The sequence below is a fragment of the Trachypithecus francoisi genome, unplaced genomic scaffold (assembly GCF_009764315.1).
Source record: "Trachypithecus francoisi isolate TF-2019V2 unplaced genomic scaffold, Tfra_2.0 Lachesis_group17, whole genome shotgun sequence".
NCBI classification, from domain to species: domain Eukaryota; kingdom Metazoa; phylum Chordata; class Mammalia; order Primates; family Cercopithecidae; genus Trachypithecus; species Trachypithecus francoisi.
Window position 1 is genome coordinate 23780471 of NW_022681462.1, and position 13164 is coordinate 23793634.

The window sequence follows — 13164 nt, forward strand, 5'->3', positions numbered from 1 at the left end:
AGAATGGCGTAAACCCGGGAGGCGGAGCTTGCAGTGAACTGAGATCCGGCCACTGCACTCCAGCCTGGGCGACAGAGTGAGACTCTGTCTCAACAACAACAACCAAAAAAAAAAAAAAAAAAAAGAGAGAAAACAACAACTATTTTATTCACAATTCTGGGGGTCAGGAATTTGGGCGGGGCTCAGCTGGGATGTTCTTCTGCTTCATGTGGTATCAGCTGGGATATCTTATAAGGTTGCAGTCAGGGCCAGCTTCACAGGCATGCAATCTGTGTAGCTGCAGAGGGCCCGAAATTCAGAGGGACCCTGCAGTTAGTTTAATGCTCTGCTGTTGCCATCTTAAATTTCTAAGTAAGTTTTGAACAATGGATCTTGCATTTCCACTGTGCATTGGGCTCTGCAAATTATGTAGCTAGTGTTGGTTAGAATCAGATGGTGGCTGAGGCTGGAATATCCAGGATAGCTTCATTCACAAATCTAGTGTCTTGGTAGAGTTGGGTGGGAGGCTGGGACCTCTCTGTCTCTCTCTCTCTCTGCATGACTAGCTTGGGCTTCTTCACATGGCAGCTGGATCTCAAGAGTGAAAATCCCAAGCAGTGAAGGAAAGCTTCAGGTCATAAGGGCCAGCCTCAGAAGTTACACCGCATCACTCTCTCCACATTCTATTAACCAAAACAAGCCATAGGTCTGGCCCAGATCCAAGAAAAGGGGTTGGGGAAATGGCAAGGTCACTTTGTAACACAGCATGTGGAAAGGAAGATTTTATTGCAGCCATCTTTGGTAACACACCCTACCACACAATGTTTATGTCCTACCTGCCCTGGAGGCCTAAGTTCCCAAAAGGACTAGGGAAAGATGTGCCTGCTACTTTTTATTATTATTATTTTATTTTTTAGAGTCAAGCTCTTGATATGTTGTCCAGGCTGGAGTGCAGTTGCTATTCACAGGTACAGTTGTAACACACTGTGGCCTTGAACTCCTAGGCTCAAAAGATCTTCCCACCTCAGCCTCTCAAGTAGCTGGAACTATAGGCAGGTGCCACCATACCCTGCCAAGTACCTACTACTTTTGCTCCCACCCTTTACCCCATTCTGCCACACTCCCCAACTGGAGTTAGTTGAATTGGTTTGTTTCAAGGCAGGGTCAGGGATCTGTTTTGTCCACTTAGACCTGGAGAAGGCCTAGAAGACTAGCCTTGGCCCAAGAGGCTATGAAGTCTGTTGATCACTTTATCAGATAGGATGGAGGGAAATGGTGGGCTAGGTGAACAGGTGCAGGAAACTAGGAGAGATGGCTCTGTCCCTTCCCCTCTGTGTGGTGAGGACAAATGGAATGAGGAGTCCAAAGCAGGATAGAGTCTTGCTACTTGACAAGTCATCCCTGGACCAGGAGCACGAGCATTCCCTGGGAATGTTAGAATCCAGAACCTAAAGCCCTACCCCAGACCTCCCAAGTCAGCAGCTGCAACTGAACTAGACCCTCTGGGGATCTGTGCTCACATTAAGGTTTGAGGAGCTGGCAGCCTCTGGAGCAGTGGTTCTCAGCCTTGGCTGCACAGTGGAATCACCTAGGAAGATTTTCCAGCTCCCAACACTCAGCCACACCCCAGACTAATAAGTCAAAATCTCAGAGGTGGACGCCAGCATTAGGATAATTTGTTCCTCACTAAGGAATTCCCTTGGTGAGTGGGGAAGCCAAACTCAAACCTTTCCTGACTCAGGACTCCTCATGGGACTAGCCCCCACGTGATTCCTCTCCAGAAAAGAGGAAGTCAGGTCTGAGCCCCTCACCATCTTATGCAGCTTCCAGTGGGGTCCAACCCTTTACTCTCCTCTTCAGGAGCTTATATTCACAGGTTCTAAAGATGGGGTGGAGAGGGAAAAAAAGGAGCTTATAGATGTTGACTTTTCCTGGATTCTGGGGACTCTGAGTTCAGCCCATAATCCCCCTTCCCACACTAATGCCTATGTTTGAAGCCAGGACTCCAAGGGGCAGCTCTCCCTGCAAGTGTGAACAGCAAACAAATCCGTCTGGACACAAACTTCCTAACAGGAACCTCAGTTCGGTGCTGAACAAACAGCCAGCCAGTGCTCCCGTCCCACTCTTAGACCCCCAATGGTGGCAAGGTCCAGCCTCTGTGCTTGGCCGGGATAATGAGGTTTCCCAGGACTTCCAGTGCCCTCCCCCACCTATATTCTCCCAACCTGCCCTCCTCCTGGACTCAACCTCTCTAGCCTTAGTAGTGAATGGCAAAGGCTCAGGGACAACCCTAGAAACCCACTTGTGGAGGAGCTCTAAAAAGCTCACCAGGGGAGGAGGGAAGGTCTGAGCTGAGCTTATGGCAAGACTGTCCTCTTCCCCCTACCCAACACTATATTTATCTGCAAGACACACACACACACACCACCGCCACCACCACCACCACGACCATCACCGCCTATTTTTCCTGAGCACAGAAACTTATTTCTAGGTGGTTCTTGCATCCTCTCCCCTCTCTGACTCCATCTATTTATGGCATTTGGAGAGGTCGCACACATCACAACCCAACTCTCTTTGTGTCTGTCCATTTCAACAATGCCCCTCAGATCAGGTTCAAATGGTGAAAATGCTGAAAAAGGAGCTAAGGTCTAAGATAGGTGGTGATTTTTAAAGAGGAACTCATACTTTTGTGTGCCTCTCCTGCGGGTATTGGAAGTTCGATCAGTTATGAGTAGTTAAAACTAATTGGCCCCCACTGAGTGCAGTGGCTCATGCCTGTAATCCCAGCACTTTGGGAGGCTGAGGAGAGCAGATCATTTGAGGTCACAGGTTCAAGACCAGCCTGTCCAACATGGCGAAACCCCGTTTCTACTAAAAATACAAAAATTAGCTGGGCTTGGTGGCAGGCAGCTGTGATTCCAGCTACTTAGGAGGCCGAGGCAGGAGAATCGCTTGAACCTGGGAGGTGAAGGTTACAGTGAGCCAGGATGGCACCACTGCACTCCAGCCTGGGTGACAAAGCAAGACTCTGTTTAAAAAAAAAAAAAGCCCTTAAAGGGATTCTGTCTCACTCACTCACTCACTCACTCACTCTCCTTCTAAAACTCCATCTCCTGTTTACCCACAAAAGAAAAAAAAAAAAAATCCTCCTTCCTCTCTAAGGGCTATGAGCACAGAAGAAAAATCAATTCAATTCAATTCCATTTCAACCATTAAATAAACACTCTCATTGTAGGATTAGAGTCAACAGAACTATTAGGTTGGTACAAAAGTAATTGTGGTTAGGCTGGACGTGGTGGCTCATGTCTGTAATCCCAGGACTTTGGGAGGCCAAAGTGTGCGCATCACCTGAGGTCAGGAGTTCAAGACCAGCCTGGCAAACATGGTGAAACGCTGTTTCTACTAAAAATAAAAAAAAGCCGGGTGTGGTGGCATGCACCTGTAATCCCAGCTACTCAGGAGGTTGAGGCAGGAGAATTGCTTGAACTCAGGAGGCAGAGGTTGCAGTGAGCTGAGACTGGGCCACTGTACTCCAGCCTGAGTGACAGAGACTTGGTCTCAAAAAAAAAAAAAAAAGTAATTGTGGTTTTTACCATTAGTTTCAACAGCAAAAACTGCAATTACTTTTGCACCAACCTAATAGGTTTGAATTCTGGCAGGTCACTAGTTGTAAAACAAATCACATTACTGTCCAAGATCCAGGTTTCTCATCTGTAAAATGGGGATAACAGTATGATTGTGGGGGTCAAAAAGAATGCACAGGTGTGCTCCTTGCAATGTGCTTGTGGTATAATACGAGTTCACTGGAGGACCATCCCTCTTTCTTGTCCCTTTTTTCAGAAACTAGAGTGATAGGGGAAGAGAGAGAATTCAATTCAACCAATATGTGCTAAGCACCATGGAAGGTATGATTAGTGGATAAAAAAATGAATAAGGCACTGAAGTGGGTCTTGGGTTGTCACAGAGGTATGCAGAGTAAGTCGGAAGTTCACAATCCTGAACTGAGTTTTTTCTTGGGCAAATCACTCCACACTTAGTGGGTCTTCAATGTCTTCCCTTTTCAGTACAAGAAAGGGCTGTCAGGGCAGGCACACAGTGGCTCATACCAAAAATCCCAACACTTTGGGAGGCTAGGTAAGAAGATTGCTTGAGTCCAGGAATTCGTGACCAGCCTGAGCAACATAGCAAAAGCCCATCTCTGCAAAAACAAAAACAAAAACAAAAAACAAAACAAACAAACAAACAAAAACATAAAATAGGAGCCAGGGCTACGCGCGGTGGCTCACACCTGTAATTCCAGCACTTTGGGAGGCTGAGGTGTGCGGATTACCTGAGGTCAGTAGTTCAAGACCAGCTTGGCCAACATGGTGAAATCCCATCTCTACTAAAAATGCAAAAACTAGCCAGGCATGGTGGTGGATGCCTGTAGTCCCAGCTACTTGGGAGGCCAAGGCAGGAGAGTTGCTTGAACCTGGGAGGCAGAGGTTGCAGTGAGCCAAGATCGCCAGACCACTGCACTCCAACCTGGGCGATGGAGTGAGACTCCATCTCACAAAAAAAAAAAAAAGAAAGAAAGAAATGGCGGGGCGCGGTGCCTCACGCCGGTAATCCCAGCACTTTGGGAGCCCCAGGCGGGCGGATCACGATGTCTGGAGTTCCAGACTATACTGATCAACATGGTGAAATCCCGTCTCTACTAAAAATACAAAAAAAGAGCCGGGTGTGGTGGCATGTGCCTGTAATCCCAGCTACTCAGGAGGCTGAGGCAGAAGTATCGCTTGAACCCGGGAGGCAGAGGTTGCAGTGAGCCCAGATTGCACCACTGCACTCCAGCCTGGGCAACAGAGTGAGACTCTGAGAAAGAAAGAAAGAGATAGAGAGAGAGAGGGAGGGAGGGAGGGAGGGAGGAAAGAAAGGAAGGGAGGGAGGGAGGAAGGAAGGGAAGAGGGGGAAGGGAGGGGGAGAGAGAGAGAGACAGAAAAGAAAAGAAGAAAAGAAAAGAAAAGAAAAAAGAAAAGAAAGAAAAGGGGCTTTGACTAGTTTGCTGCTCAAGTCCCAAGCAGCTATAAAACGCTCCAAGTGAATAGAAAACATACTCATCTCACTGCACAAGGATTATTCGCCCTGGCTGTCAACCTTCCTCTCTGACTAATCCTTCTTCCTCTGTCCTTGCTGTCCCTAAACATAGCAGTCCCCAAGGGATCCATACAAACCCCTTTCTCTTTTACTACAGCATTTTCTCTCTGTGTGATCTCACCCACTCTCATCCCTTGATAGGCCTCCCTCTCTTTGAATGCCTCTGCAGAGGAAAGTGTCCTCCACACAGCCCTCCTGGACCTATGAAGTTATTACTTTATCTATTTATTTATTTATTTTTGAGACGGACTCTCACCTGTTGCCCAGGCTGGAGTGCAATGGCATGATCTTGGCTCACTGCAACCTCTGCCTTTTGGGTTCAAGCAATTCTTCTGCCTCAGCCTCCCAAGTAGCTGGGGTTACAGGCATGCACCACCATGCCTGGCTAATTTTGTATTTTTAGTAGAGACAAGGTTTCACTATGGTGGCCAGGCTGGTCTTGAACCCCAGACCTCAGGTGATCTGCCTGCCTTGGCCTCCCAAAGTGCTGGGATTACAGGCATGAATCACTGCACCTGGCCTATGAAGTTATTACTAATCTCTCCATCTTTGTACTCCCATAGAATCTGTCCCTTTAATTTGGTAGTTGCATTAGCTAGTTGTGGATGAGTCTCTCTGTCCCCTCCCTCCACCCTCACCATAAGACTCTGAGCTCCCATTGGGCAGGAATTGTATATTTCATTGCTCTTTGTACCCCTCATGAAACCCAACACAGAATAGGCCTCAAACAAGCAAATGTTTGTCAACTTCAGTCTAATTGAAGGGCATAGGATTTCAGAGAAAGTCTTAAAAGCGGCATACATAAGAAAAAGTTAGGAAACACTAGGTAACTGCAAAGTGCAATGTGTTAGCTGTGCATTCCGGGGAGGGAGGAACAAACAACCAACCATGTTTGCTCTTGGCCTGTCAGGTGCAGGGGAAGCAGGAGGGGCAGGGGAGGGGAGAGCAGGTGTGAGCTGGAGCTGAGACAGCCCGGGCAGGGGGTAGGGGGAGAGTCATGGGGCTTCCTCAAGGCAGCTCTGGGGCCCTCTGACCCTGCAGGCTGGGCTTGACTTAAGGCACGTTGCATGGCAGCCCTCCATCCAGCTCCAACAAACTGCATCATCACCATTTAGCACCTTTCTTCTGCATGAAAAAGCTTCCCTTTGGAAAGACAAGAGAAGAAAAGAGAGAGAAAGAGAAAGGAAGGGATAGAGGGAGGAACAAAGGGAGGGGGGAGAGAGAGAGAGAGAGAGAGGAAGAAAGACCCTGCAAAAGGAGAGTGAAAAAGGAGAAAAGCGACAAGGATTCACCAGGGTGTTGGGAGAAAGAGCAGCAAAGGGGCTTCCTAACACATCTTCCCCAGTGGCTCTGAGACCTCGACTAGTGCTCAAAACGTTCTTCTTCCTTCAATCCAGAGAAGGAAACTCATTCTCTACTTGAGATAATCCAAGTGCAAAGCTAAGTGATCTGTAAATATTACCCATTATTATTATTACTACCATTTTTCCCTCCTCCTCCTTGCTACCCAGCTCACTTGCATATTAATGGGTCTAGACAAAAAAAGGAAGGAGAATTCTTTAGTGGGGAAAGAGGGTTGGGAAGTGGGGAGGAATTTGGTTGCAGGAGAGCTTGAGAGCTCCTGGACAAATTTATTTGTTCTTTTAAAATATTTTTATTTTAGTTTGGCCAACTGAGTCCCTGGCACGGACTAGACCCTGAGGATACAGCAGGTCACAAGGGCCATGTGAATTTTTACAGTGTCTTAGAAATCAATATGGTAATATCAATTACAATTTAAAAATATAAACTTACACAGGTTTCTGTCCATTAATACTCTTCAGGGATCTTTTTGTACAGAAATAAAAGAGCCAGTACACAATATATATTTAAAATAATGTTTATTACCAGTTCTGTTTGTAGGACAGAAGTGGAAAACAATCTGAATGCCTTTCAACAGAAGAAAGGTTGAATAAATTGTGGCCCACCCATACTGCGGAACACTATGCAGACACTAAAAAGATGAATTAGATCTAAACTGGGTAGCTTGGAGGAATTTCCACAATTAAGTGAGAAAAAGAAAACTGATTGTTCAAGGCTGAGCACCAAAATTAATTTCATCAGAAAATCCTGGGTTGCTTCTAGGCACTAGAGATCTAGGGACTGCGTAAGTTGCCTCCAGGCTTTTGCTACTATAAAAGGTGCTACAATGTACATCCTTATACAGGAATCTTTGAAAAGGAATCTTCTGACATTTTAGTAGCTATTGCAAATTATTCTCCAGGCTGAGCTTAGTGGCTCACTCCTGTGATCCCAGCACTTCGGGAGGCTGAGGCAGGCAAATCGCTTGAGCCCAAGAGTTCAGGAGCACCCTGGGTAACATAGTGAGGCCCCATCGCTATTAAAAAAAAAAAAAAAAAAAAAAAGGCCAAGTGCTGTGGCTGATACCTGTAATCCCAGCACTTTGGGAGGCCAAGGGAGGCGAATCACTTGAGCTCAGGAGTTTGAGACCAGCCTGGGCAACATGGCAAGACCCCGTGTCTACTAAAACTACAAAAAAATAGCTGGGTATAGGCCGGGCGCGGTGGCTCAAGCCTGTAATCCCAGCACTTTGGGAGGCCGAGACGGGTGGATCACGAGGTCAGGAGATCGAGACCATCCTGGCTAACACGGTGAAACCCCGTCTCTACTAAAAAAAATATAAAAAATTAGCCGGGCGAGGTGGCGGGCGCCTGTAGTCCCAGCTACTCGGGAGGCTGAGGCAGGAGAATGGCGTGAACCCGGGAGGCGGAGCTTGCAGTGAGCTGAGATCCGGCCACAGCACTCTAGCCTGGGCGACAGAGCGAGACTCCGTCTCAAAAAAAAAAAAAAAAAAAAAATAGCTGGGTATAGTGGCATGTGCCTGTGGTCCCAACTACTCAGGAGGCAGAGGTAGGAGGATGGCTTCAGCCGGGGGGCAGAGGTTGCAGTGAGTTGAGATCACCCCACTGCACTCCAGCCTGGGTGTCAGGGCAAGACTCCAAAAAAAAAAAAAAAAGAAAGAAAGAAAGAAAGAAAAGAAAAAGGTTTTAAATTTTAAAAAATTCTCCAAAAAAACTGAGCTAATTTACATGCTTGCCTATAATATATGAGAGGGCCTATTTCTCTACATTTTCACCAACACTGGATATTGCTAATCTTTTTATTCTTGGGACTCAAATAGTCAAAAATATCATTTATCATATTTATATAAATTTAAGCATCTTAATGTGCTTATAATCTTTTAACACATTGAGCATCTTTTAATGTGCTTACAATCTATTTGTATGTCTTCTGTGACTTATGTTGCTCATTTTTCTTTGGGGCTATCTGCCTTTTCCTTATTTATTTGTAAGAACTTTTTTTTTTTTTGAGACAGAGTCTCACTCTTGTTCCCCAGGCTGGAGTGCAGTGGCGCCATCTCGGTTCACTACAATCTCCACCTCCTGGGTTCAAGCAATTCTCCTGTCTCAGCCTCCCGAGTAACTGGGATTACAGGCACCCACCACAATGCCTGAATAATTTTTATATTTTTAGTAGATATGGGGTTTCGCCATGTTGGTCAGGCTGGTCTTGAACTCCTGACCTCAGGTGATCTGCCCACCTCAACCTCCCAAAGTGCTGGTACTACAGGTGTGAGCCACCATGCTCGGTTGTTAAGAATTTTTTTATGCTAGGGAAATTTGTCTATCAACTAGCTCTTCTTTTGTGACATTTTCTCAAGTTGTATTTTGTCTTTTAAAAAACACAGTGGCAAGGGGGCAAGGGGGCAAGGGGGAGGGGGCAGCTGGGCTAGGTGGCTCATGCCTATAATCCCCACCCTTTGAGGCTGAGGCAAGAGGATTGTCTGAGGCCAGGAGTTTGAGACCAGCCTGGGCAACATGGCAATGCCCCATCACTGCGAAGAAACTTTTTAAAATTATTTATTTATTTATTTATTTATTTATTTTGAGAGGAGTGCAGTGGTGCAATCTCGGCTCACTGCAACCTCCGTCTCCTGGGTTCAAGCAATTCTCCTGCCTCAGCCTCCCAAGTAGCTGAGATTTTACGCACCCACCACCACACCCAGCTAATTTTTGTATTTTTAGTAGAGACAGGGTTTCACCATGTTGGCCAGGCTAGTCTGGAACTCCTGACTTCAAGTGATCTGTCTACCTCAGCCTCCCAAAGTGCTGGGATTACAGGCGTGAGCCACTGGGCCTGGCCAAAAACTTTTTTTTAAATACAGAGGGGTAGGAAAAAAAAATATGAAATATTTCAAGCCTTTAGACAAGTATAGAGAGTAATAAAAAGAATATCCATATACCCACCATTACTCAGTTTTATCAAACATTTTTACTATGGTTGTTTTGTGTTAAGAAATAAAACAATACAGAAAGTTGACAGCCCAAGTGACCCTCCCTAATCCTACTCCCTTCTCCCTCCCCGGAGCTCATCTTTATTTTTTTTTTATTTTTTATTTTTTTTGAGACGGAGTCTCGCTCTGTCGCCCAGGCTGGAGTGCAGTGGCCGGATCTCAGCTCACTGCAAGCTCCGCCTCCCGGGTTTACGGCATTCTCCTGCCTCAGCCTCCCGAGTAACTGGGACTACAGGCGCCCGCCACCTCGCCCGGCTAATTTTTGTATTTTTAGTAGAGACGGGGTTTCACCGTGTTAGCCAGGATGGTCTCGATCTTCTGACCTCGTGATCCACCCGTCTCGGCCTCCCAAAGTGCTGGGATTACAGGCTTGAGCCACCGCGCCCGGCCGCTCATCTTTATTTTGATTGTCATGTTTATCATGCCTAAGAATGCCTTTAGACTTTTACCAAGGTATTTATGTTTTATGTTATACACGGTTAAACCTTTTTTTTTTTTTTTTTTTTTTTGAGACAGAGTTTCGCTCTGTCACCCAGGCTGGAGTGCAGTGGCCTGATCTTGGCTCACTGCAACCTCCACCTCCTGGGTTTAAGCAATTATTCTACCTTAGCCTCCCGAGTAGCTGGGACTACAGGTGCACACCACCATACCCGGCTAATTTTTGTATTTTTACTAGAGACGGGGTTTCACCATATTGGCCAAGCTGGTCTTGAACTCCTGACCTCATGATTTGCCAAAGTGTTGGGATAACCACACCTGGCCGGTTAAACCTTTTTATAAATGACTTTGCATTTTGTCAACTTAGCTAAGCTGGAACTACATTTCCCAGAATTTCCTTCCCTGTATGGTTTTGGGCATGATGCTTAGGATGCAGAAATGAAGCAGCAGCCATGTTTAGCAGTACAGAGCAGGTGCTATGGCGACTCACACGCATTATGGCAGATCTACTGGCTCATTTTGCTGATGGAGGCAACAGCTGGGCATGTAGGTCCTTCAGCTCCCACCAGACCCTCTTCAGTTTTCCCAGCTCCTGAGCCAAGTATGTGCTTAGTTTCAGAATGAAGGACACCAGACTTCCTTGCATGTCACCTGCATTAACAAAATGAGAGGCTTGGAGGTGGTATGAGACTGAGGCAGGTTTTAGCTTATTCTTGCCCTTCTTCCTATATTCCAGTTTGTCCTCGTTTTCCCACATATTCCCTCCCCAATGCCTGCCTGTGGACTTTAGTCCCAGACCCAGACAAAGAAGTAACATCCTCACAGAGACCTATTACCAGTTCCCACAGTTGTATAAGGTCAAATTCCCATAATAAAATCCTTTATTCTTTGGGGTTGAATATGATGAAAAAAATAAAAATAAATCCTTTATTCTGTCAGGCACAGTGGTGTGCACCTGTAATCTCAGCTACTCGGGAGTCTGAGGTAAGAGAATCATTGAGTTCAGGAGTTCAAGATGTGCCTGGGCAACAGAGCAAGATCCTTATCTCAAAAAAAAAAAATCCTTTATTTTTTGTCACTCCTAGGGGTCCTGCTTCTCTGATCAGATCATGACTAATAGAGAATCTGCTACTGGACATGGTTCCAAGAATAACAGAACCTTAGTGGGTGATGGGTTCAGTCTGGGTCATCTAGAATTGATTCTGTGACCTAAATAGATTTAAAGGCATAAATAACCCTTACCAGAGGTTGTCAGGGGTAAAGAGACCACTGGTTCTTCATGGTATGCCATAGGAAAAAAAAAAAGTTATTTATTTATTTTAAATTTTATTTATTTATTTATTTATTTATTTTTGAGACAGAGTCTCACTCTTTTTGCCTAAGCTGGAGTGCAATGGCAAGATCTTGGCTCACTGCAACCTTTGCCTCCTGGGTTCAAGTGATTCTCCTGCCTCAGCCTCTCAAGTAGCTGAGAATACAGGCACCCGGCCCCAAGACCAGCTAATTTTTGTATTTTTAGTAGAGATGGGGTTTTGCCATGTTGGCCAGGCTGGTCTCGAACTGACCTCAGGGGATCTGCCGGCCTCGGCCTCCCAAAGTGCTGGGATTACAGGTGTGAGCCACTGCACCCAGTCAAAAAAGTTATTTAAATGATCACTTGGAGACACCGTAATCAGGTGTCTATAGAAGTCAAATCTTTGATTGACCAAATATTTGCTTGGACATAACAATTATGATAACATTGGTGAGTTGTTTCTAAGTGCCCTGAAGAACCTGGGGAAAGAATATAAGGAGTCAGGATTTTGAATTCCCATCTCAAGGTCCTTGGAAAGGACCTGAAGGTTTTGTGGCTGTCCTATGATGTAAATTATGTTCCCAACCTCTCATGTCTCCTCTGCTAGAAATTGTGTCATTGATTGGGAAGAAGAGAGACTGAAAATTGTGATGAAGATATATACGGCCAGGTTCCAACAAATCTGAGCCCCTAAATTCTGCTGAACCTCTTTTCACAGTAGAAGTAACTTTCCACTCTTACGTGAAGAAGTGAATCTCAGCTAGGCGCAGTGGCTCATGCCTGTAATCGCAGCATTTTGGGAGGCTGAGGCAGGAGGATTGCTTAAGTCCACAAGCTTAAGACCTGCCTGTGCAACACTGTCTCTACAAAAAATTTAAAAAATTAGCCGATGGCTATTTTGGTTTCCAAAAGAACTAAAAATAACAAAACCAAAAAAAAAAAAAAAGGAAAGAAAAAAGGAAAATTAGCTGGGCATGAGGCAGGAGGATCCATTTAGCCCAGGAGTTCAAAGTTACAATGAGATATGATCACGTCACTTCACTCCAGCTTGGGTGACAGAGCAAGACCCTGTCTCAGAAAAAAGAAGTGAATCTCCCCTTGCCTGAAGGACTTGTAATGACCTTCCCTGAAGTGGTGGCCCTCTGGATTTACCTCCACTGCCTCTCATTGCTGGTAGACTCAAGTTCAAACAGGCCACAGAGAATTAAGTACAAAACCTTTCCTATGAGAAGGTGGTATGATACACACCAAAATAATTTCATGATGTTGCCAATTTACATATACAGAAACCTGGGGAAATGTATGGACATGGATCCCAAAGGTGTGAGATGAGGATAGAAGAAATATAAAGTCATATTAAGCTGAATCTATTTATAAGGGCCAACTAAGCAGAGATTCCTGATTCAATGTGTTAGCTTGAGTGAGTCTAACAATTTGTTCAGTTGGTCGATATGAACTTCTAGATGAAGTTGGCACACTGTAGAAGAGGTATCAAATGGCTAAAGAAGGCTGGAATGCTAGGGTAGACTTGCCATGGAAGACCTGTTTACCTGGCCCTGTAATATGTGCCCCAGTTAGTTCTAGAAGACACTTCCTTCATCAAGCCTATGAGAAATGCATTCAAGAGGAAAGCCCTGATATCCTTGAAGAACTCTATGGTGGCTATTCTCTGTAGGCCAGAAATGATGGACAGAACTTATGCTATCGAGCTGGGCTCCCAAAATTCAATGGGGATGATGTGACAAAGTATGTGTGGTTATCATAATGGCTCATGAAAAATGTGAACATGGGCCGGGCGCGGTGGCTCAAGCCTGTAATCCCAGCACTTTGGGAGGCCGAGACGGGCGGATCACGAGGTCAGGAGATCGAGACCATCCTGGCTAATACGGCGAAACCCCGTCTCTACTAAAAAATACAAAAAACTAGCCGGGCGACGAGGCGGGCGCCTGTAGTCCCAGCTACT